The following is a 27,235-nucleotide window of genomic DNA, read 5'->3' as shown; positions in this document are numbered from 1 at the left end:
GGATTCTTGCCACATTATCACACATACCTTATCAAAATTGTTATGGTACTGGTCAAAATGACAGAGCAGGACATTGGTATGATCAGAAATGGTCAGTGAGAAACAAGGTCATTTACCTTCGTGCTGTTTCATGTGAAATTGTCTGATAATATTCAGGAACTTTGCACAAGCTGATAAACGGTGTCCCTGTAGCCGGTCTTACGCTGAATCCTGTTGAACGAGATCACTTTTCTGCCTCATTTAATATGAGATGGAATCTAATATAGTAGTCATGTGTCATGCATGTGTTTGTCATTATACATATATTTTTATGCATTATATACTGTATATATATTATATATACATGTATTTGTCATTTACAGTGTAATTGTTCACGCACCATAACTTCATGAGCATCCCCAGATATAGCTTTTTTTTCAGCCAGTACTCCGGCATTGTTTTTTTTTTGTCTGTGTATCTTATAATATTAAAAAAAAAATGGTGGGTGGGTATCAAGATTTGTCTGTCCTGTGTTTTATGCATCTTCTTGAACAATGAACCTCGGTGCAGCAAGTGGTAGGTAACAAACTAGGTTTCCTTGAGTCACATGTCTGCAACTATGTCTCTTTCTCTTAATGTAATGCATAAATTGTACTTTTGCGGAGATGTACGTCACTTTGGACAAAAGTGTCTGCTAAATGAATAAATGTAAATGTAAATGTAAATTTAGACATCTGTGCTTTAAATAACACACAGAAATGCTCTTGTATCATACACATTTTCCAGTCATAGAGCAATATAATACGTATAACAGCAACTGCTTTTCATGCTGTATTTTACCTCACTATTTGGCCCTAATGCAGTAGGCCTGGACTCCCTTTCGCACAGAGTTGCATGCTGCAGACCAGCCCTTACCAGTACTGTCTAGTGAACACTGTAAAATGCTGTAACTAATGTAGCTCTTCAAATAGGCTATTCCATGTGACAAAGTAAACAATGACGCATCAAAAATAAGTTCAAAATTACTGCTATACTACAAACTATTTTTACCAATATGCTATAAACTATTTTAATTTCTGAAAATTATAATAATGATAACACACACACACACACATACACACACGCACGCCACTTGTCCCAGGCGGGGGCACAGCAAGCCGGAGCCTAACCCGGCAGCACCCAGGATGGGATATCAGTCTGTCACAAGGCACCCCAAGCAGGACTCAAACCCTAGACCCAACAGAGAGCAGGACTTGGCCAAACCCACTGTGCCACCGCATCCCCTTATAATGATAATAATATAAACTGAAATCACATGTTGATCTTTAGCTTTATTTTCTCATCACAATCTTGATAAGTAAATCTTTCATGTTGAAGGAGAAGTTGTCCCCTAAGAAAGCCACTGGTTTCTGCCACACTGCTGATCACATCATCGTTGACCAAAAATATAATGATCTCTTTCTTTTGTTGACATCAGCATTAATGAATTTCTAAGCAATCCTGGATGAGAGAGCTCCTTAGCCTTTTTTTTAACAAACATGAGAACAAAAAATTAATACAAGTACTTAAAAATTAATTCCAATGTAACTATAAGAAAGAAAATAAAAAAAATTTAGCTTATTTGAGAATTACTGACCTTAACAGCATTTTTACATTTATTTCTTAGCTGATGCTTTTTTCCAAAAGAACTTAGAATGGTAAACTACTTCTCAATTATTTACCCATTTTCATAGTACACAAAATAATTTTACAGTAGATGCCTTGGTCAAGGGTATTACAACTGGAGGTGATACATTAATTTATTTAGCAGACACTTTCGTCCAAAGCGACTTCCAATGAACTCTATGTAGTGTTATCAGCCCATACACCTTATTCACCAAGGTGACTTACACTGCTAGATACGCTACTTACAGTGGGTCACTCATCCATACATCAGTGGATCACACTCTTTCTGTCACTCACACCCTATGGATGGACCTCAAGAGCATGTCTTTGGACTGTGGGAGGAAACCAGAACACCCAGAGGAAACCTACACAGACACAGGGAGATCATGCAACTCCACACAGACTAAATGTGGATCGAACCCACATCCTCTCACACCACCCAAGTGCTGTGCCACTATGCAACCTGTGCTTTAACCTGTGATCTTCAGGTGTAAAGGCAGCAGCTCTGGCCTGTTCTTAAACTATGAAATAAGAGAGCCTTAATGTATTACTGTGTGAGAAGAAAATTTAATTTAGCAGGAAATTGCTTGCATAGGCAGTTATACAAGCCTAGGGTGAAAATGTGCTTAACCTTAGAAGTGTCTGTAGATATACTGCAGAAGCATGTCTACAGTAGTCGCAAATTTTTGGGTATGTCTAAGGTTATTTCACTTTTCAGAGTCAGTAACAGAGTCAGCAAGCAGGGAACAAACAGAACAAGTTGCCTCAACCAAAGGGGGGGGTCAACTAATATGCTCAAAAACAGGCTTTCAATGAATTATATGAAGTGTAAACAATTACAGTATGTAACAAATGCTATGCTTTCCATAGGATCTACACTTTCCATCCTGATCACTAGCTGAACGTGACCTTGCAAATGCTATATTAAATGTGTGTTCGGTACGATCCCAGGTAACTGTCTGTCTGTAATATAATAATCTGGAAACTATCTGTACTACAATGTTGCAGGAACACAGAGCACACTGCCGCCTACTGAAACTATCTGTACTACAACGTTGCAGAAACGCACAGCACACTGCCGCCTACTGGAAACTATCTGTACTACAACATTGCAGGAACTCGGAGCACACTGCCGCCTACTGGAAACTATCTGTAATAGCACCTTGCAGGAACTCACAGCACACTGCCGCCTACTGGAAACTATCTGTACTACAACGTTGCAGAAACTCGTAGCACACTGCCGCCTACTGGAAACTATCTGTAATAGCACCTTGCAGGAACTCAGAGCACACTGCCGCCTACTGGAAACTATTTGTAATACCACCTTGGAGAAACTCAGCGCACACTGCCGCCTACTGGAAACTATATGTACTACAACGTTGCAGAAACTCACAGCACACTGCCGCCTACTGGAAACTATCTGTACTACAACGTTGCAGGAACTCACAGCACACTGCCGCCTACTGGAAACTATCTGTAATAGCACCTTGCAGGAACTCAGAGCACACTGCCGCCTACTGGAAACTATCTGTAATACCACCTTGGAGAAACTCACAGCACACTGCCGCCTACTGAAACTATCTGTACTACAACGTTGCAGAAACTCACAGCACACTGCCGCCTACTGGAAACTATCTGTACTACAACATTGCAGGAACTCACAGCACACTGCCGCCTACTGGAAACTATCTGTACTACAACATTGCAGGAACGCACAGCACACTGCCGCCTACTGGAAACTATCTGTAATACCACCTTGGAGAAACTCACAGCACACTGCCGCCTACTGGAAACTATCTGTACTACAACATTGCAGGAACTCACAGCACACTGCCGCCTACTGGAAACTATCTGTACTACAACGTTGCAGAAACGCACAGCACACTGCCGCCTACTGGAAACTATCTGTAATACCACCTTGGAGAAACTCACAGCACACTGCCGCCTACTGGAAACTATCTGTACTACAACATTGCAGGAACTCAGAGCACACTGCCGCCTACTGGAAACTATCTGTAATACCACCTTGGAGAAACTCACAGCACACTGCCGCCTACTGAAACTATCTGTAATACAACATTGCAGAAACTCGTAGCACACTGCCGCCTACTGGAAACTATCTGTACTACAACATTGCAGGAACTCACAGCACACTACCGCCTACTGGAAACTATCTGTACTACAACATTGCAGGAACTCAGAGCACACTGCCGCCTACTGGAAGCTATCTGTAATACCACCTTGGAGAAACTCACAGCACACTGCCGCCTACTGGAAACTATATGTACTACAACGTTGCAGAAACTCAGAGCACACTGCCGCCTACTGGAAACTATCTGTACTACAACGTTGCAGAACCTCACAGCACACTGCCGCCTACTGGAAACTATCTGTACTACAACATTGCAGGAACTCACAGCACACTGCCGCCTACTGGAAACTATCTGTACTACAACATTGCAGGAACTCACAGCACACTGCCGCCTACTGGAAACTATATGTACTACAACATTGCAGGAACTCAGAGCACACTGCCGCCTACTGGAAACTATCTGTACTACAACGTTGCAGAAACTCACAGCACACTGCCGCCTACTGGAAACTACCTGTACTACAACATTGCAGGAACTCAGAGCACACTGCCGCCTACTGGAAACTATTTGTAATACCACCTTGGAGAAACTCAGCGCACACTGCCGCCTACTGGAAACTATATGTACTACAACGTTGCAGAAACGCACAGCACACTGCCGCCTACTGGAAACTATCTGTACTACAACATTGCAGGAACTCACAGCACACTGCCGCCTACTGGAAACTATATGTACTACAACATTGCAGGAACTCAGAGCACACTGCCGCCTACTGGAAACTATTTGTAATACCACCTTGGAGAAACTCAGAGCACACTGCCGCCTACTGGAAACTATTTGTAATACCACCTTGGAGAAACTCGTAGCACACTGCCGCCTACTGGAAACTATCTGTACTACAACGTTGCAGAAACGCACAGCACACTGCCGCCTACTGGAAACTATCTGTACTACAACATTGCAGGAACTCACAGCACACTGCCGCCTACTGGAAACTATATGTACTACAACATTGCAGGAACTCAGAGCACACTGCCGCCTACTGGAAACTATTTGTAATACCACCTTGGAGAAACTCAGAGCACACTGCCGCCTACTGGAAACTATTTGTAATACCACCTTGGAGAAACTCAGCGCACACTGCCGCCTACTGGAAACTATATGTACTACAACGTTGCAGAAACGCACAGCACACTGCCGCCTACTGGAAACTATCTGTACTACAACATTGCAGGAACTCACAGCACACTGCCGCCTACTGGAAACTATATGTACTACAACATTGCAGGAACTCAGAGCACACTGCCGCCTACTGGAAACTATTTGTAATACCACCTTGGAGAAACTCAGAGCACACTGCCGCCTACTGGAAACTATTTGTAATACCACCTTGGAGAAACTCGTAGCACACTGCCGCCTACTGGAAACTATCTGTACTACAACGTTGCAGAAACGCACAGCACACTGCCGCCTACTGGAAACTATCTGTAATACAACATTGCAGGAACTCACAGCACACTGCCGCCTACTGGAAACTATCTGTAATAGCACCTTGCAGGAACTCACAGCACACTGCCGCCTACTGGAAACTATATGTACTACAACATTGCAGAAACTCGTAGCACACTGCCGCCTACTGGAAACTATCTGTACTACAACATTGCAGGAACTCACAGCACACTGCCGCCTACTGGAAACTATCTGTAATAGCACCTTGCAGGAACTCACAGCACACTGCCGCCTACTGGAAACTATTTGTAATACCACCTTGGAGAAACTCAGCGCACACTGCCGCCTACTGGAAACTATATGTACTATAACATTGCAGAAACTCACAGCACACTGCCGCCTACTGAAACTATCTGTAATAGCACCTTGCAGGAACTCGGAGCACACTGCCGCCAACTGGAAACTATATGTACTACAACATTGCAGGAACTCAGAGCACACTGCCGCCTACTGGAAACTATCTGTACTACAACGTTGCAGAAACTCACAGCACACTGCCGCCTACTGGAAACCACCTGTACTACAGCATTGCAGGAACTCAGAGCACACTGCCGCCTACTGGAAACTATTTGTAATACCACCTTGGAGAAACTCACAGCACACTGCCGCCTACTGGAAACCACCTGTACTACAGCATTGCAGGAACTCAGAGCACACTGCCGCCTACTGGAAACTATTTGTAATACCACCTTGGAGAAACTCACAGCACACTGCCGCCTACTGGAAACTATCTGTACTACAACGTTGCAGAAACGCACAGCACACTGCCGCCTACTGGAAACTACCTGTACTACAACATTGCAGGAACTCACAGCACACTGCCGCCTACTGGAAACTATCTGTAATAGCACCTTGCAGGAACTCACAGCACACTGCCGCCTACTGGAAACTATATGTACTACAACATTGCAGAAACTCGTAGCACACTGCCGCCTACTGGAAACTATCTGTACTACAACATTGCAGGAACTCACAGCACACTGCCGCCTACTGGAAACTATCTGTACTACAACATTGCAGGAACTCAGAGCACACTGCCGCCTACTGGAAACTATTTGTAATACCACCTTGGAGAAACTCAGCGCACACTGCCGCCTACTGGAAACTATCTGTACTATAACATTGCAGAAACTCACAGCACACTGCCGCCTACTGGAAACTATTTGTAATACCACCTTGGAGAAACTCACAGCACACTGCCGCCTACTGAAACTATCTGTAATACCACCTTGGAGAAACGCACAGCACACTGCCGCCTACTGGAAACTATCTGTACAACATCGTTGCAGGAACACAGAGAACACTGCCGTCTAGAAAGCGCCACATTCCAGGCAGTGGTTTGATGCCAGTTTATCCCTTTCTGTGTCAGCCTGTTCCCATAAGATATCGACGGAACACAGATATACGTAGTTCCCATGGGACTGTGCATAATAAAAGAGATAACACTGGCGACGGTTGGGAATGTTTTATGAAAGGATGGGAGATTGAGGGGCACCCTGACCTGTTTGGAATGATGAAAGAAAACTTGTATCTCACCCATGCTTGCGAAGAACTGCCCTCAAATGTGTATAAACATCTGCTTGCTCAGCTGCTAAGGTGTGACTCTCTCTAGGAGATTCACCCGTGTGCGCACATGAATAAATGAACTTTTCTGCAATCTGAGTGTCTTGTTGAACTGAGTCTTTTCTTCCTACGACACTATCCGTAATAGAACGTTCCTGGAAACCACCAGTCTACCACTACCTACACCAGTTTCCAGGTAGCCGAATTGAAAATCACAAATATTACCTCACCTAGTGGAAACGAGCAGGACTGAAATGTGAGCAGATTTTCTATAAGACCAAACCTCAGAAGACAATACAGAAACAAAATATGATGAACAACAAACTTCTAAAGAATTTATTATTCATTATTTGTGCCCAACACCATCAGTCATTGGATCACCAACTTCCTTACAGACAGACAGCAACTGGTGAGACTGGGGAAATTCACTTCCAGCACCTGAACAGTTAGCACTGGCGCTCCTCAAGGGTGTGTGCTTTCCCCACTATTCTTCTCCCTCTACACAAATGACTGCACCTCCAAAGACACCTCTGTGAAGCTCCTGAAGTTTGCAGATGACACCACAGTTATTGGTCTCATCCAGGACGGTGACGAGTCTGCATACAGGAGGGAGGTTGAACAGCTGACTGGCTGGTATAGTCGAAACAACCTGGAGCTGAACACAGTCAAAGCAGTGGAGATGATTGTGGACTTCAGGAGGAACCTCCTTGCACACACACACCCCCCCCCCACTATTCTCAACAGCACTGTGTCAGCTGTGGAGTCCTTCAGGCTCCTGGGTCCGACAATCTCCCAGGACCTGAAGTGGGACACCTATATTGACTCCATCATGAAAAGGGCCCAACAGCGGATGTACTTCCTTCGCCAACTGAAGAAGTTCAACCTGCCACAGGAACTGCTGATCCAGTTCTACTCAGCTGTCACTGAGTTTGTCCTGTGCACTGCCATAACTGTCTGGTTTGGCTCGGCTACCAAATCGGACAGAAATAGGCTGCAAAGGTCGGTCAAGACGGCTGAGAGGATCATCGGTGCACTCCTGTCTACCCTTCAGGTCCTGTACAAGTCCAGAATGAGGAAGCAGGTGGGCAAAATAGTCACTGATCCCACACACCCTGGGCACAAACTTTTCACACTTCTCCCCTCTGGGAGGCGTTACAGAGCACTGTCCACCAGAACGACCAGATACAAGAACAGTGTTTTCCCTCAGGCCATCACCCTCATGAACAGTTAACACTCACCTATTGGTCTCCTATCAGTACAATATATCCCATCACTTTTGTAATTTACTTTTTTTGTATTTATTCTTTTTACTCTGTAAATACGCTATTTATTTATTAATTCTGTGTCTGTGTCAGCTGTCTGTCTTGTCTATTGTCTGTAATACTGAAAGCATAAAGCACCAAAGCAAATTCCTTGTGTGGGTCAGCACACTTGACAAATAAAACCTCACCCTGATTCAGATTTATTAATGGTTTATTTCATTTCAGCATATAATCAATACCCGGAGGAGAAAAACCAGGTATAGTTCTAACATATATTTTATCTAGAAAGACACTGGAGTTTTGATTATGATGGTTGAAATAACAAGAAACAAACCTGCTACAGAAACAGTCACTTTCCAGGGTTCCAGAATAAAACAGATATTGGACAGATTTGTAACTTATTTTAATGTATTATATTTTAAAAGTTACAAGAGATCAAAACCAAACAATTCCAACTTACAGACCAAACATTATTTAGAACAACAACTGCAACATTTTCTGTACAAATGTAAAATAAGATTGCGGAGGAAGGTTCACAGATTAACTTGTTTAACTTATAAAGCACAATGTGTTTGTTCTGCATGTTGAAGGTCCACCTTCCGAGTTAGTCGTTATTTGTAACAATTTACTTCGTTGACTTGTGGCTTATTAACAAATTATACAGAGCATTGGTAGACCTCCTGAGTGTTTATGTCAATGACTGATAAATGTGACATTTGCTTACATAAAACAACACAGAGTAACTAGAACTGTTGATAGGGAAAGTATTATTTCTGTCATGCTTTCCTCTAGGAAGTCAGACGACAGACCCAGGTGCAGAGCGGAGGGCGTTCTTTATTGAGGGGAATCCAAAACTCGTAGTCAAAGAAACAGGCAATGGGTCACCGATGAGCAAACGTAGTTAAAGGGAAAATCCGACAGCCGTAATCTAAAAAACAAGCAAGGAGTCAAGGGATACAAGGAAGATGCGGAGATACTGGAAAAGGGTCAGGGAAACAAGGAATAGGACTAGGAGGTCAGGAGAGGTCAGGAAGCCGAGATGAGAACCGCGAGTGAGTTGTAAGGCTGAACAAGGTTCCACGTCTGGCTGTGCTCCGAGCTCTCCTTTTATGCGCCCATCCCATGATCTATTGCAGGTGTTCCTCATTGCGTCGAAGTACAGGGTGTGACAATTTCAATTTATCCTTTTCTCCATTTGTTAAATACAGTCACAAATTGTTATTTTTATGAATTAGTTTTTTAGCTGGGGGGGCACGGTGGCGCAGTTGCGCACTGGGTTGGACCGGGTCCTGCTCTCCAGTGGGTCTGGGGTTTGAATTTTGGGGTGCCTTGCGACGGACTGGCGTCCCGTCTTGGTTGTGTCCCTTCCCCCTCCAGCCTTTCACCCTGTATTGTCGGGTTAGGCTCCGGCTCCCTGCGACCCAGTAGGGGACAAGTGGTTTCAGATGATATGCGTGTGTGTGTGTGTGTGTGTGTGTGTGTGTGTTTTTAGCTAAAATGCATTTACATTAAATACACGCATTAACTGGTATACCCCTCAGTGCATTATACCAAAGTAGTGATAATGTGTACAAACCCCATTTCCAGAAAAGTTGGGATATTTTCTAAAATGCAATTTAAAAAAGAATTTGTGATTTGTTAATTCTCTTGAACCTTTATTTAACTGACAAAAGTACACAGATTTTCATTGTTTTCACTGACCAACTTAATCGTATTTTATATATAGAAACAAATTTCAAATTTGACGCCTTCAACACACTCCAAAAAAGTTGGGACAGAGGCAAAATAAGAGTGAAAGTTTTATAGAATATTCAAGTAACACCGTTCTGGAAGATTCCACAATAAGCAGGTGAATTGGTAACTGGTGAGGGTATCATGAATGGGTCTAAAAGGAGCATCCACCAAAGACAGCCTTTGCAGACGAGGATGGGCTGTGGCTCACCACTTTGACAATTCTCTCACGAAGTTTGGCACAATCAGTTCAAAAAGAACATTTCTCAATGCAGGATTGCAAAGAATTTAGGTCTTTTACCACCTACAGTACATAATATTCATGTAACCGTGAAAAGATTCATGGAATCCAGAGAAATCTCAGCGCGTAAAGGGCAAGGCTGGAAACTACTAATGAATGTGCGTGACCTCCGAGCCCTTAGATGGTATTACATGAGAAATCGTCATGCTACTGTGATAAATATAGCCACATGGGCTAGGGAGCACTTCAGCAAACCATTGTCACTTAACACAGTCCGCTGCTGCATTCAGAAATGCAACCTGAAACTCTATTATGCAAGGAGGAAGCCATACATCAGTTCTATGCAGAAACGCTGCTGACATGTCTGGGCCTGAGCTCATCTCAGATGGACTGAAAGGTCGTGGAAACGTTGTGCTGTGGTCAGATGAGTCCAAGTTTCAGCTTGTTTTCAGGAAAAATGGATGTTGAGTTCTCTGTGCCAAAGATAAAAAGAACCATCCAGACTGTTAGCAGTGAAAGATGCAAAAGCCAGCATGGGTGACTTGCATATGTGTGTGAAGTTACCATTTATGCGGAGGCATATATTGGGATTTTAGAGAGACATATGCTGCCATCAAGGCAACATCTTTTCCCAAGTGCATGTGTTTGACTGGCCTGCCAGCAGTCCAGATCTGTCCTATTGAAATGTATGGCACATCGCAAAGAAGAGAATCAGACAATGACAGTCATGGACTGTTGAGCAGCTGAAGTCTTGTATCAAGCAAGAATGGGCAAAAATTCCATTTGCAAAACTACAACAATTAGTATCCTCAGTTCCCAAATGATTAACAAGTGTATTTAAAAAAGGGTGATGTAACAGAGTGGTAAACATGCCTTTGTCCCAACTTTTTTATATAAAATACAATTAAGTTGGTCAGTGAAAACATCGAAAATCTTTTCTTTGTACTTTTGTCAGTTAAATAAAGGTTCAAGAGAATTAACAAATCACAAATTCTTTTTTAAACTGCATTTTAGAAAATATCCCAACCTTTATGGAAATGGGGTTTGTATATATATATATTTACACACACACACACACACACACACACACACACACACTGTCTGAAACCACTTGTCCCGAGCAGGGTCGTGGCGAACCAGAGCCTAACCTGGCAGCGCAGGGCTGCAGGTGGAGGGGACACACCCAGGACGGGGCGCCAGTCCGTTGTAAGGTATCCCAAGCGATACTCGAACCCCAGACCTGCCAGAGAGCGGGACCCAGCCAAGCCGGGCGGCGATTTAATCATGTCTGCTGCATTTGTGTCAATGGAAAAAAGCATATTTTAGATTTCCAAGCATTCCTTTCGCAAAAAAGTTGTAGTATTACAGTAAGGGTTTTATATGTCTTTAAAGAAAGTAAAATAGTAATAAACCACTTTCCAAATAGAGAACTTAAGGTCTTTGTTTGTATGACACACCGATTAACTGAAGTAGAAACAGCTGCATAGAGGTAATAAAACTGGGCGAGGGACAACCATACTGAAAATGTGAGGTTTTCTCAGATGTGACAGCTTAATTTTCAGATTTTACACCATGGCAAGAGTGAGTACGGCAACAAGACACAAGGTGGTCATCCTCAGGACAAGCAGTTATTGACGATGTATGGTTACTGAGCTTTGTTTGTAGGAAGTTTATCAATTAAGAATTATTCTCACTTTACAGTTTTTCATCAATCGTTCACACTTGACGCTTTTTTCCCCAAGTGCCTAAAACTTTTGCACAGTACTGTATATTTTATATATATTATATACTAACCTAAAATGCGTCGTGATTAATTAGCTCTTTGCAAACGTAACTTTTGTATCTAATGATTTATGTTCAAATATTTTTCACCACTGGGTGGCAGCATTCCGTTATCCTCCCAGCTGAAGTCAAGGCACAGCTCTGTAGAGGATGCGCCCTCCTTGACTTCATGGATCTATTCGGACAGCCCAAAGACAGATTTTGAACATAAATTTGATGACTTCATACTAAGATGTAAACATTGCCCCCTGTCATAAACTCTGGCTTCTTGTAGTTTGACAATGATGGGAGGCTCAGGATATGCTGAAAACAATATGAGTGCATGAATTTGTGCTGCCAGGTGTCACAAGTGTAGGTTGGTGGAGACAGTGTAATGTTATGGGGTGTTTTAAAGCAGACATGCAGAAGGACATCAGAACAACACTGATCTGGTGATGCTCTGGTGCATCCCTTCATAGCAGCAGGGTCGCCATGTGCAAACAGGTTCTACCAGTATAATAATGCTTCACACACAAGGATGAGCTCGTCCTCATAAGATGACTGTGAGTCCTGCTTACTGCAGTGACCTGGACAGTCATCCAACATGTGTGACATGATATGGAGGAGGATATTCAGAACAGAGATTGATCACCAGTGAGTCAGCTGCTGGAGTCAGTTTGGGCCAGCAGGAAGAGTCTGGACTGTTACCTTCGAAATGGAAGATCCCTCTTTGAACCCAACTCATTTTGTCAGTAGAACTCTTGAGCAAAGCACTTACCAAGTTACTCCAGTAAAAATGCCGGGCTGAAAGGGGGTAAAATGGCTTCTCTATCACAAGCCACGTTTGGATAGATAGAGGTGACAGATTAATAAAGATTCCCAATAAATTCTGGAATTTTCCACATTTTGTTGAGTTCATCGTCCAGGAAAAAAAATTAACTGAATTGCCATTTTATCAGTGTGCCTAATAAAGTGGCCACTGACTGTATAACTTGAAATGAAACATTGTATTATATTGCAGTGGCCTGTTTGGACGAAAAGACATTCCGACGGAGCGGCTATAAGTCCGCGTGCATGAGATGAGTCAGTGTCCCGTGTTAATCATTTGTAAACGTTTTATACTTGACGTTTCGTTCGTTCCGTGCAAAAAACATCCAGAATACGACAGAAAAGATTCTAATTTTGTACGCAGAGACTGAGAGGGGGGGACAGCAATTCGGTGCCCATCCAGGCAGGTGGAGAGCGGGTCGAACAGGAGGAGCGTCCGGAGCCGGATCTGCACTCACTGCATGGAATAAAGACACTTCTTGGGTGGCTTAAATAATAATACTACTACTATACTAATAATAATACAAAGAAGAAGGGTCCACTGACCAATCAGCTCCACACGCTGTTTAAACGGACACGAGACCACCGAGACCCGGAGGTGTGTGTTTCCGAACGTCAGCGGGCGTCGTCGAACGCACGTTTCTCCCTTTTGCGAAAATTTCCGCGTGAGAGTGAAGCCGTGCGACGAGCCGAGGTCCCTCCCACGCGCTGAGGTGCGGTGCTGTGCGGTGCGCGCGACGCTCTGGAACTCCCACGTTGCGGTTGCGGACGCGCCGGAGACGCCGGAGGGACATGCCACGGCACATGCCACGGCACGGGTGTCCTGTGGCTCGTCGCGGGGGCTTCGGTCGCTTACGGCTCTAAACTCGGGCTGTCAGTTCCGTGGGTAAGAAAGAAAAACAATATGAATTACAGAACATCATGTTTGAAAATGATAAGTTGCTGGCGGAATTTTTGTGCATGTTTCTGACAGAATATTTCAGTTTTCCCTGAAGGAAGAATCGTGTTTCTTTAAGAATTTTTTTTTTTTTTTTTTTTGTGCCTGCATTACTTTCCGTTCCGGACTTCGATGCTGCGACCATGTGGACGAACACGGCAGTTATTTGAACATGAAGGGAACTAAAGCGCCCGTGTGACAACTTAGCGACGTGTGAGTCTCTTCTGCTCCTTTGTCTCTTGTGTCCCTAACTACTAGGGATTCTCTCAGTAAAACTGAGCTGAACTTTTGAAAATCCTTCTGTTGTCCAGATTCCTGTCCTTGGCCTAGACTGACTGGCAGTACAGCTCATTTGACACTAGGTGACAAGTGTTTTAGGGCTTTTGCAGGTTGTTGTAAAAATAATTATTGACTGTGATGAAATGACCACGTTGGAGGCACTGCCCTGCTGGATTTTACCACATGTCTCAACTCAAATGTGTGTATATTTTCTGAAACTTCAGTCTCCTACATTTTCATGAGCTAAGAAAAGATGCTTGCATGTTGTGTAATCAATGGAACATAAATTAGTGAAAATGCTCCATTTTTTTCTGCCCAGGAAAAAGATACATTGCCTTCCATCTTCTTTTTAAATTTTTTTAAACTCATGATGATCTATGAACATTCAGTCTTTATGAGAAGGAGAAACTATGTGATATTTATATACAACAGCATTTCAAACCACTATGAGTCAGTTTTTCACCCCTCTGCTCTGAGAAATGTGTGTGGGGTCAGTAACCAAATGCAGAGCCTACAGTGAGAGATTAGTGGACATCTGGCTGCATACCACTCAAGCTCACGGACCTACTGGTCTGCATGGGGGGTCATGTTTGGACCCCAGGTCCGGAATAGTGGACCGCTGTCCTCTCAGAAAGCCTCCTTAGTTGGAAGGTGGATGGAACACTGTCCTTATAGCTGCTGGCCTTGTCTTCATCTCCCTCCTTCAGCTTGTCCTGTGGTTGTTATACCTATAAAAAAAAAAAAAAAAAAAAAAGTTCTCTTGCTTGGAAATATGCATTCCATCTGTCAAGATGCACACTTGAACTGGAATAACTTGCTGTTGGTGGTGACCTACTACATATCCAAAGCCAGAAGAGTTTCGGTGCATACTAACAATTACAGAAAATGGCAGGGGAATTATGGGAAGTCTGTTGGCTTTGCTGCCCCTTTTTAGCCTTCTCATTGCACGGTTAAGTTTTCTGAAAGGACGTGGGAATAAAGTGAATCACCCTGGTTGAAGGCCTTAGCTCTGTATGTGTTTTTGATATGGTGAGGGGGGGAAAGGACTTTTTCTTGGCCTGTTATGGAGAGCCCTGCAGACATAAGGTTAAGGATGCAAAGAAAGGCAGTGCAAAATGGAAACTGCACGGAGTAAACACAGGGAAGAGTTGCATCAGATTTGTACAGAAAAAACTGAAAAATTGTGTATGTAATATGTTTGGAGGTCAAGATGCACCTTTTCTTTTTATCACATGTCTGGTGTCACTAGTCTGAACTGAGGCTCAGTGGATGATGAGCATGCAGACCAGTGTTTGTCCTTTTTGAATCCAGGTAAAGATGAGCTAGAACTCTCAGGATGAGGGACAGGTCAGCCTGACCTGCTCGTACCAGACCTTCCGCTATCATCAACAGAACTGTGCAGAAATAGCTTTTCATGAGCGGGTGTGCCTAGTGTCTCCATGACCAGCTGGCTGAGGGGTCAGGACAAAGCAGGTCTCCCTAACACTGTGTTCTGTATGACTCTGCAGAACAAACCCTGCTGTTTTATGCCATGAGGTCCAGTTTCTTCACCAGTAGATTTTGGAGGAAAAGTATGATGGATTTGAGGTGGGGGATGGGAGGGCGGGGCTGCCGGCTGACTGGGAAATGTGCAAGTTGCAGATTCCTCCCAAACTGGTCTACTGGCCAGATCTTTATCTCGGTGCACACGGCTGTCACAGCTGTGCAAGATTTCGAAATTTGCTACTGCCTGCCTGTCCTCCCAGCCCCCATTCCTGGGAGGTCTACAGGATGCAGGACCCTGTGGAGCTCAGTGAGAAGGGATGAGGTTCTCAGAAACTTGGCTTTGGCTTATGTCTCTGTTAACAATCAGACACTCATGTAGTCAAAGTTCAGACACAAAAAAAGCAGATGTGAATTCTCTGTTGAGAGGACCCATCAGTGAAAGTTTTGAACATTTTCCTTCATCAGGTTGCAGTGGTGTGGCTCTAGAGCTCATGCAGTAATGTCTTACTGAAGAGCTGAAGGACATGGGCTCTGGATTATTGACCATCTGTTCCCCTCTGGGGTATAAGGGGTGGTCTTGGCAGGCTCGGGGGCTGGTCTCCTGAGAGGTGGCCTTTGTTCCTGGGAAACAATCGGGGAGTTAATGTGGTAGAGATAAGAATGGCCCCTCGACAGAGTAGCCGCTAGCGGACAGGTTCCTCGCTGTAGCCTTGAAGGAGAGACTCCTCTTTTTTCTTTTCTCTTCCTGACTGACTTATCTTTGTGAAACTTTGCAAGGACGGGCTTCCCCATTCACCATTGTAGCCCTTCCCTTTGACCAATCACTCAGCACCACCTCATTCACTTATCCACTGACCACTTCTTTTTCTTTAGAAGCACTTTGAGACGTCTTTATATTCCCTTTCTTCTTGAGTGATCTCCTTTGCTCTGGGCCGCTAGTGAATTCTCTCCTCTGTCAAATGGCCAAGTCAAGCCTGGAGATTCTGTGGCAGGTGTTTTTCACTTAGTTGCTATGTGGTTGCTAAGGAAATTGCGAACATGTACGTTGAACAATGATGACCAATAAGTGGACGTATCTCACCAGTAGTGGGCAAATTTGACCTTTTAGATGTATTCCCACTAAAGTGAGTGGCAGCCAGCTGTCATGGTTCTTGAGGTATTTGTGGAATTTGATGGTGACCACTGAGAACCCCTGGTTTGTCTCACAACTCATTTCTTCCCTATTTGCCCCAGGTTCTCACAGTTACCATCACAACCTTGCCTTACTGCTTTTGTTTAAGCAGGATGGAACCTGCCGTGAGGTACAATGGAGGTCTGAAAGAGCCTGGTATTTTTTACACAGACATTAGAGATGCATTTCAGGTGAAGCTGAAGATTATTTTTTTTTATTTTATGCTGCTGTTGCCGTTATAATTGTTTGATTAAATAATGAATCTTGATTCCAGTGGAAGTGATCACCACCCGAGAGTACGTGCTGTGTGTATTTGTATGTGTTCGGTTATTCCAGCTTAACCACGGCCATGGAGAACACCAGCATTTGTCTCAAATAAAATCATAGCTGACATAGATGCTCCAGTGGAATGAGATCAGCTCTTTCATGACCTTCCATTCGAGCTCCCTGGAGAAGTTCTGAAGAACACAGCTAAAAAAAAAATATTTAAAAAATCTATAGCTTTTTATTTGGTGCTTGAGGAGCGATCACCAAACTTTATTGACTGTTGAGATATGTTGATAATTGGTGGTTGTCTTTGCCTCTTCCATCCCTTTGATAAAATCCAAATTACAGAGGTGTTTGGTCCTGAAGGTTGGAGCTGTGGCCAGATGGCAGCTGGAATAAGACCTTTTTAGCTGAAGAAATCCTCTCCATTGAATTGCTAACGTTTCACTTGGATTCGGCTCATCTCGTCTCAAGGGGCGGTTTTTGAATCTCTGCTGGATTTTGGCTTGGCAACTCATTGTGCTGTGCCAAATAGACCTTCATGTTATCAGGCTTATTTTCTTTGGAAAAAAAAAAAAATCCCAAAGACGCACTCATCTTATAATGAAATGAAGGACAAAGGGTTTGGGTGCTCAAATCCCCCAGGTTTATGTAAGATTTAGAACAAAGATGGCAGAGCGCACTGGAGCTTACCAAAAACCTTTTTATTTTTCAGGAAAGACGCACTCTAAAACACGCTTGTCCTCAAAAATAAAAAATGTTTTTTTTGTTAGGTCCTGTGCACTCTACCATCTTTGCTCTAAATATTATTTTCTTTCAAACAGTGTCTGCAGGCAGGTGTACTTTTTCAAGTAATTCTTAATCATTCACATCCGTTGGAGCATTTTGAAGTGTCTCTGTGTGATTATTTTTATTCATTTATTTATTCATTTATTTATTTAGGGTGGTATTTACTCCTTTCCAAGATGAATTTTTTAAACCTGAAAGTCTGTTTCTGACTTTTTTGCCAGAAAGAGGCTATTGGACTCATTCCTTAAATCTGGTTCTCCTGCACTCTCTTTTTATTTCCTTTTATTTGGATACTCCTGACTGGTTTTGACACACCGAGTCTATAACACACTTGTAAGCGTTGTTCGGCCTCTGGCCTGTTCATCAGTTTGACTGCTGGAGATCACTGCGGTCAGGTCAGTTAACCCCGAGGGCAGCTTTTCACTATGTGTGTGTAATGACCGTGAACGCCCCCACTGGCGCGAAGGTCACGGTCACGGGCATTTCGGGTGCAGCGATTGCACGTATTGAGCATATGGAGCATATACAAAGCTGGGAGGAAAGTGCTGGAACCCCACCCACCCGAGACCATCCTCGGGTAAGAGTGAATTGAGGATGAAAACAGGGTCTCAATGGTCTGACCATCGCCTAGGACTGACTGGTTATTAAACCCCCCCTCCATGCTGAACTGCGGTCCAGAGACCCCCGCTAATCAGGATTTAGGTCATTTTATGAGTTAACCCCTCCCCCATCAATAAACAAATAAGATATTTTATTCAATTCTAAGCCATGCTGTATCTTTATGAAGGTTTGGTGGTGGTGATGGTGGGGAGGGTTCTGCAAAGAGCAAAAGGTGATTGTTGGTCCGTATCTATAAATGCAAAGTCTCATCTTTAACCTGGTGTCCTTGCTGTCTAGTAAACAACCCGCCGTGGCCTCCTGTGCAAAGGTGGACTAAACTTTTAAAAAAAAAAAAAAAAAAAAAGAGGATCTATGCATTTTAAACAGGGTGCAAAAAATGTTCAGTTTCCAGTGGTTTCACAAACATCACAACACTCAACCCTGGAGAGAGTACTGTAGAGGATACAGTATATTTATAATAATATAATAAGCCACAAAAACATAATCAGGCCATTGCAATTTCACACACAAAACACTGCCAAGTATATCTGGTAGAAAAGCTCCAAATTGTGTTGCACATTTCAAGCTTGGGAGCAGGAGTTTCGTCTTCATTTTAAATCACTGTTTGTTATGCTGATGTGGATACTTGGAAATCCTTCAGTTGAGGTCAGTGTACAGTAAAGATGCATTCTGAGAATTAATACAGTTTGGGTTCAGACTATAAGCGTACTATGTGTTCTCAGTGAAAATGCATTGGAATAAACTCCGTAACAAAGATGTAGGGTCTCTTTCTGGTGCTTTATCATGCTGGCGTGACGAGAAGCAGCTGGTGTTCTTTCCATCCGCGATCACATACCCAGCCCTAGTACTGGCTGTCTTCCACATGGTCGCCCGTAAACTTTTAACCCTCGTCTTTTACTGCCCGGCGAGAAGGCCTGCATCTCATCTGCGTTTATCTGCCCTGCTCTGACCCTGAGTCAGCACTCTTCAGCCCTGGTTGGAAAAATATCCCACGATTCTCTTCAAGACACGGGTGTTTACAAACAGCTCAGAAGGTTGTGTGTTCTTAAATAAAGAAATTGTGGTAATGCAAAAGTCAGGCAGTTTTAATACAAATATTCTCTTTCACACGTGACGATTTCTGTTTGCATAAACGTAGATTAATCTTCGGTTGACTGGATATTTGTTTTAACAGAGGCTCCCGACTGAGGTTCAGCTTGTCCTGATGGTGGCACAATATTTGTAGTCCAAACACATCACCTGTTGTGTAAGAGTCTTACGTATGAGCACAACTTGGGCAGATCCTGCATTCCGTTAGCTCATGAACCTCCTGCTTATCAGTTACTGGGGGATTGAAAAGCTTCTCCAAACCAATAGAGTAGTGTAATCATTAAGGACATGAACCTGTGGCCTCAAGGTTTTCGGTTCAAGTCCCAGGAGGGTCGCACCTTCGAGTGAGGTTTTTTAAAAATAAAAAACACTAATTCCTCTTCTAAATGATCTTGCTGTAGAAATGGGTGGAGGTTGGGGTTTAGGAGGTTTAGGGGGTTCGGGAGCAGTGAAGCGGGGCCATTTAACGGGGGAGGGGTTCTTGAGTGACAGCTGGAAATAAAGCCCCTGTATAGGCCTCCGCGGGGGTGCCGCATAACAAGGATGCCCTCTCGGATCCCTCCCTCTGCTTTATCAGGGGGGCATTTTCCCTTTTCCCACCACCTCTCTTCCTAATGGAGATGTCAGAGTTCCGTGACCTCCGACGCTGTGAGGCATTTGGAGTCTTTCTGTTGCTGGCACTCCAGACTCAAAGCCCTATACGGGCATCCTGTGCACCTTCGTTTAGTTCGGATTTGAGGCCTGAGAGGCCGGGCTATGCATTTGCTCCGTCACAAGTACTGAATAAGTTCTCTTCACTTGTGCAGTTAGGTGGAAATGAGCAAATTTGTGACTTTCACCAAAAAAAGGTATTTATCGATGATTAATCTGCGGTCTGTAATGGTTTATCGGAGCAACTGGCAGTAATGTCTTTTATTATTTCTGTAACCTTTCATGTGTGAAACATTAATTACTGGAAGCTGGAGCAGTAGGGGGAGTGGATAGAGCGCCCCCCCCCCCGCAATCCAAGGACCTGGGTTTGAATCCCCACTGTAGTACCCTTGATCAAGGCACTTACTCTGAATTGACATAGTAAAAAAATACCCAGCTGTGCAAATGGGTAGATGACTAAGTTTCTTAGTATACATAGTAAATAATGTAAGTGAGAAAAGTGTCCAATAAATTTTTGACACAAATTGCTATGGATGTGCAGAAATACAGTGACCTGTGACCTCTGGATGAGTCTGCCGACCTCCTCAAGGAAGGCCTGGCTGTGACGGCCGGGTTCAGCGGCGCTTGCAAGTTCAGAGGGGGCAGATCACATGACTGCATCTTGAGCCTCTTGATGAATGAACTGCTTAGTCTTTAACCGTGAACTTGACACCTGTGTCGTGTCGCCTTTCGCCCTCTTATCGCTTTTCCTCTCTCTCCCTCCATCTCGTTGGTTCAGTTCTAGTTGCTGGATTTACACATCATGCTAACACATCACGCAGTTGTATGGAAAAGAACCTATGCCTTAAGATGATTTTTCTCTTCATCTGCTGCATTTTTAAGTGCAAATAATAGTTTTTGTACTGACTGTTGTACCAAATTGCATGGTAATTCATGTAGTGCATGCTTCTCTCCAGCGTAACTTGGTGTTGCTTCATATAGTAAACCTCCTAAAATTATTTACTCATCTACACAGCTTTGTCATTTTTCACTGGAGCATTTCTGGGTAAGTACCAGGAAGTGGCATTTGAACCTGCTTAGGTCCTTCGGTTACAAGGCAGCTGCTCTGACTGCTATGCTCTCTGCCCCATACCTTCAAATTTTACTTGTTCATTTAAGCAGCTTGTTGTTAGTCGGCTGTCCTGGGCTTTAACTGCGACAAGTGCCCTCTGGTGTGCTGGAGCCCAACATTGTACGCATGTTATGAAGGCGGCGAAGGGGACACGGATTCTTCTTCACACTTCCAGTCCCAGGGAGGTGTGGCTGCTACAGGGAATTGACCATGAGCCTTTGCACCTGGGCGTAAGTGTGTTGCTTGGGTGAGAGCTGCCCTTAAGCCAAGCACGCTGACTAGGTCTTCGGGAGTCGGTGAAGAGCAGTCAAGTCACACCTTTCGGAGGACGACACATCCTGCCCCACGGGGAACCGAAACATGGAGTTCTTCAGCCCACTGGCATGCTTCCTCTCCCCCGGCTACGGTCCTTTCAGGGCCTGCCGATGACTGGCGGGCTTCCTGTTATGCTGCCCATTATCTTCTCCGCTGACGCAAGCGGCGAGCCTCCGTATCTATTAGTGCGAACCTGTAGCCTCCATCCAGTGGTGCGGGGGTGGGATGGGGGTCTGGAGATCAAGGAAGAAATGTTCCGCCAGACCAAACGGATGGGTCTTATCTGCGCTCGCCCCGAGTCGTCCGTCAGGAAGTGGGCCACGTAACAAAGCGCCGGAGGGTGGGTTCAGGCTCAAGGGATATGTGACACGGTGAAGGATGGGATGTCGATCGTGCTGTATGTGCCCCGGGTTGCCTACCGGTTCCTGGATTCAGCCCCGCTGAGGCAAAGGGCAGTCGTGCGTCACGCGGAATCGCCATTATCACTCCAGTGCCCCGACAGCCAGGCCATCTCTTCAATCATTCCGTGCCTCAAAGGCTGCTGCCAACTGTTCCCAGACTCTTTTTATCTTCTTACTGAATTTGCTGTTCTTTCTTTTCTGCTGAAATGATTTCCAACCCTGCAATCAAGCCGGTGTAGAACAGCCGACAGCGAGTCCACGGGATCAGTATACTTGGAATTTAACGTTCCTCGTCATCAACGTCTCTGTTTCGCACGGTGTGTTTCATAATACACACTAGTTACAGCTTAATCCTTTTTTCATGCCAAATTACTTTTAGGATAAGTTTCTAAACTTTTTACGCTTAGTGAACACTTTAGAAAAACAAAATGAAATTGGGCACCGGTTCTCTGGGCTCCTATCATTTGCTCACCTGTGTATTTATGGACACCGTTTAAGTACCATGTTTCCTGTACCCAGGATGAAAAACACACACACACACGCACAAATAAGGAGCTGACGCTGTGGCATGGTACTCACACCACTTTGGCTGTTTCGGCATAGCTTTGAATCCAGCTCAGCCTGTATGGATTTTGCATGTTACCCCATGTACATGTGGGTTTCCTCAGGGTGCTCCTGTTTCTTCCCACAGTTTAAAGACATGTACTTGAGGTGAACTGGACTCTCTAAATGGCCCAAAGTGTGTTGCCTTGCACCCCATGATTCTGGAGAAGGCTGTGGATGGCTATTGCCTTACCTGGTATAAGGTTGGTGAGAGTGTTTATTATACATGTATGTATATAGGTATATTTCAGCACTGAGTGCACAATGAGCAACATTGCTTTAGTAAAGAATCTACAGGACCTTCCTCTCCTTGGAGTTCCCAAGTTGTTAAACACACTGCACCGCTCTGTTGCAGTGTCATCCCAGCGAACGCTTAGCATCATTGCACCACTTTGACAACGCTACTGGAAGGTTACTTTGGTTGTCACCCCCCTCGGAGTTTTGTACCCTGTACTTGGAAATCCCTGCGTGTCATGATGATATAGCTCTGCGGGACCCAGCGGTGACCCAGCCCCGTGGACTAGTCCAGGGCAGCCCATCCGCTGTCATGCTGACTTTCGCGCCCGAGGGAGGCCCTGCTCAGGATTCCAGCCTGCTTGTTCCCTGAACCAGCTCTGCTTGTCGGGGCAGGACCCTTTGACTCGGCCAGCTCCGGCGGTCCCCCGCGAGGTGAGCCAAAGCGAGTGTTTACCTTGGCAGGGACACACTCACTCCCTCCAAGGTCGTTTTCCCTGAGATAAGCATCATTATCAGCTCCTGATCCTGCTGCTCCACAGCTTGCCAGCTCTATAAAATGCAGCAGAAAAAAAAATCTTCAATGTTTTTCGCTTACGTGTGTGGGCTGAAGTCTCTGCTCCTTTTGATTTGTGACAACCAGAGTGCTGTTATCAACCAAACATCCTATGTCCTATCTGAGGAATTTGTTTCACTTTTTCCTGCATTGGTATCACATTTTTGATCAATGATCTGTGAACAATTAATGGAATTAATACAGAAAAATAGTGCTTGCACACCGAGGTGGGTCAGTACTGATGTTTGTCAAAAAAACATTCTTTTGCCCTCATATACAGAATCCACTTGCACCACCTTTGCCAACTTTTGAGTTTAACTGATACCCTATAGCTTTATCATGTAATACGAGAGCTTGCGACTCGCAGCCGGACTAATAGAGGGCTGAAGGCCACAGAACAGTGCTGGTAGCATGTGCCGTGGGTAGTTCTCACCTTCTTAAAATTTGAGTTAAGCAGAGACAGCTCTTTCCCACTGTTTAATGTGTTTCCTGCAGCCAGGTTCAACGTTATTATGCTCTTGAAATCTGAAGGTTGCTGGAGAAGCCTCGCTGTCCCCTTGTGTGACTATCATTACATGATGGTCCCACCTTACGGTTATTCCTTTAACTGATGCTTTAGCTGGTTAACCTTCTCACAGTGATTTGCTCATATAGCTGGGCAGTTTTTTTTTTTTTAATGGAGGAATTCAGGGTAAGTGCCTTGTTCAGGGGTCTAACGGCAGGAGGTGGGATTCAAACCTGGAAATCCTCGAATCCAAAGTCAGCAGCTTAAACCATCACTTTACCTGCTGCCCCTTTACCTGACTGGCTGTGTAAATGAATTATATTGTAACGAGATGCGTTACTGAGAGTTTGAGCAGGAAAAGGGGTCTATTGTAAATAGCTGAATTGTGGGAAAAATGGAATTAAGTGTTTAACCGCTGGGGGGAATTACGGGGAATATAAGGGGGTGACTGTTTGCCAGTGGGAAAGGAGAGAAAGCCTGAAGGGTGCTAAGCAGGCTGGGAAGGCTTGCTTGAGGTACACGTCCTTGAGGAAAGGAGGTCCTTGGACCAGGAGCATTATTTCCTAGTGTGCTGGTGTTCCAATAAATGTTCGTAATGAATGCTGTCTGTGTGTTTTTCTCTGTCCGGTCCCAACCTAGAGCACAGCGCACTACAGTATTTCTAGTTTGCGTGTTGGTGAAGTGTGGACAAGTGTTGGCTAAGCAGCAAACCTACAGTCATTACTGGACATCAAGAGAACGTCATGGGGGAGAGACCAGCCAGGAGACCATCTGCAGGTTTTCTCCTGTGACTTCAGGGCCAAGCAAGGAGCCCTGCAGGTCTATTGTTCCCCGAGATACAAAGAGAACCATGCGGTTGGGACGGGATTAAAGTGTGGGCTTTATCGCCGGGGGCAACCGGCTCTTATCAATCAGAAGCGGTCGGGCCTCCCGTCAGGCAGACGTGCTGATCTCGCAAGTCAGGAAGGGGAGGAGGGGGGTGACGAATAAGCGCATCCCCTTTGGCAGGAAGGGTGGCCCAGGGGAATGCACCTCTTCTCTGGCCATGAAGGAACCCCATTGTCGGCGCTTCGGCTCGTGTTTTCCGCTCCATTTGCTGTGGCTTTGTGCGCTCCTTAGGGAGGCAGGAAGGTTTCCAGTATTGCTGGGCTGCCCACTTGGGCCCTAGGTTATACACCGGGTCCAGCATTTGGTGACTCGGTCGTGAAATGACCATATGGACAGAAAAGAATGTCTCCATTTATCCTTGTTATAGTATCACATCTGGGATTTTAAATGGAACGATAAGTGATGGATTTTTGGAATGATACATAGTATAGCTCAGCAGGTACGAGGAAAGGTGATGACTGAAGAAGAAAATGATTACAATGGATGTGACAGGACATAAAGACAGACATTTCCGTAGGAATACAATAGCAGCACGGTGGCATAGCAGGTAGCACTGGTGTGTCATGGGTCTTGAGCTGTGAGTTTGGCCTTGGGTTCTGATTTGACTCAGTATGTGTGGAGTTTTCATGGCTTTCCTTCAGGTACTCTGGTTTCCTCCCACTGCCCAAAGGCATGTTTCAGATACACTGATGACTCTAAATGGTCTGTCCTGTATGTGTATGACAGAAGAAGTGTGTGTTACAATGTTCTGTTGTGTGAGTATAGTGAGTATAGATTTTAGGGAAATTTACTGTACTATATACTGGGTCCTCGATTTATACATACACCTGGGACAGAAAGTCTGTCCATAAATCCAAGCTTACTTTTACCACTACATCAAAATCAATAAAAGCTTATTACTGACATCACTCAGTTTATTCCCCAGTTAGATTTTGTAAGCACCTCAGTTAAAGCTTTAATTTGTGAAAAATTCTTTGTACGACTTATTTTCTCCTTTTCATCAACCACTTGTCTTGTGCAGGGCCACTTCGAAAACATGTCCTGAAGACAGGGTACATTGTGAACAGGACACCAGTGCGTCACAGGGCCCTAGGTTATACACTTCTATTGTTTTTACAGGTTTTACAGGTTTACACTTTTATCTATTATAATTTATTAACTAGAAAGAATCTTAAAAACTGTGGAATTTTAAAAACTGACAATAAAAGAGACTTCATTTGCTGGTTAGGACATGTGAAATAGCTGTCATGATCAGAAATGTGTGCTTTTTCATTAGCTTCATGCCTCATACAATTGGAAATAAATTCAAAATGGCCAAAAATAAAAATGAATTCTTCTCACAAATTTGTGTTAAGTGCTTATTTTTGACTTATTGATACCATTAACACGTGTAACATTTTTTCTCTTACTTTTGGCCAACAACACCAGACAGCTTCTTTAGACACTGTGTAACTGAGTTTAATTAATCTGGTCCCAAACTCCTACTCTGACTGCAAACTAATGGTGTGTCTGGGAAATCGAGGTACATTTCCAGAACAGATTTTTACAAATAGACGTATAACATCCATCCATCCATTTGTTTCTTGTTTCTTCTTGCTTATTCAGCTTCTTGTTCTTCCTTTATTTAGTGCTGATGAAAATAACAGATTTGTCATTGTTTCCAAGATCACAAGATGATTATTTTTTTTTATTATTTTTTGGAAATCTTACAGTGTTGAATATTATTAGTCACATTATTATGGAATAAAGATTCCAGTCTAGTGTAACCATTGAAATTTGTACATTTTTGTTTAAACCACTGGGAAACATTTTGATTTTACTCTCCTTCAGGATGCCACTTTCACTTTTTCTCTTTTAGAATTATACAGTAATTACTGTCTTCGTGAGAACTGAAAAGTGTTTTTCTGCTTTCTCCAAGAAAGTGACCCTGTAAAACATATGGCTTAAAAAGTAATTTTAAAAAAAGTTTCTCAGTAAGAGATGTTGTGGAAGGTGGCAATGGGATGATGGGGGCTGTTTAAGAGCCTTTGGCGATTAGATTTTGCTGACCTTTTGCCTGTGACCTCGATCCAGTTTAAGGTTAAGTGCCTCACTCTTAAAGCCTGTCCTCAGTGCTCGGTGGCAGGGTGTACAGCAAGGTCAGTGGTGCAATCGGCCTGGTGGGCAAACAAAGGCCAGCTGTCTTCACCCCCCACCATCCCCTGCCCTTTGAAATCTCCCCCCCTCCTCTAAATAGGTTTTTATAACCACATAGTAAACTTCCAGTGGCTAAATGATGATGACTTCTTCATCTGCCCAAATGCTCCTTTTGTCCCCCCCCCTCCCAACCCCCACCCAGCCTTCTCCTCTTAAACCTAGTATTACAGCACCCCCCCCCCCCCCCAGTGCTGTGCATCCCAGCAATGCCATTCAGCTTCAATGTGGCCTTTTGTCACCATTGCACCCCCTCGTTCATGGTCCCATTTGCCCCTGTCGGTCTAAGGGGGTAAAATTGGGGCACTTATAGGAGCTGGGTGGGACAGCACACCTTCCTGCGTAGTCCTACTCTTGGTGTGATGCTCCGTTATTTTTTTTTTCATGGAGGTTCATCACTGCTGTTTCTGTCCCAATCCTTTGCTCTTCTCCTGTGTTGTCTCCTCTTACCTTATTGCCCTCTACACACTCACACTTTTACATCTAAGTGAGGAAAACTACATATACA

At 44.2% G+C, this 27,235-nt stretch overlaps 1 protein-coding gene across 1 annotated transcript in view; it reads left to right on the top strand.

The window, feature by feature from the left end:
- Positions 1 to 12,925: 12,925 nt before the first annotated feature.
- The window catches only part of greb1l (GREB1 like retinoic acid receptor coactivator), a 43,290-nt gene continuing 28,980 nt past the window's right edge, over positions 12,926 to 27,235 (top strand). Inside the window, exons 1-4 of the mRNA XM_029253580.1 lie at positions 12,926 to 13,518; positions 13,732 to 13,782; positions 22,440 to 22,554; positions 22,707 to 23,020. The gene's annotated coding sequence lies outside the window, so the exon portion shown is untranslated. The remainder of the gene's footprint in view (positions 13,519 to 13,731; positions 13,783 to 22,439; positions 22,555 to 22,706; positions 23,021 to 27,235) is intronic.

This window comes from Scleropages formosus, chromosome 7 (assembly GCF_900964775.1).
Source record: "Scleropages formosus chromosome 7, fSclFor1.1, whole genome shotgun sequence".
NCBI lineage: Eukaryota > Metazoa > Chordata > Actinopteri > Osteoglossiformes > Osteoglossidae > Scleropages > Scleropages formosus.
This window is presented reverse-complemented; position numbering and strand designations above follow the sequence as displayed.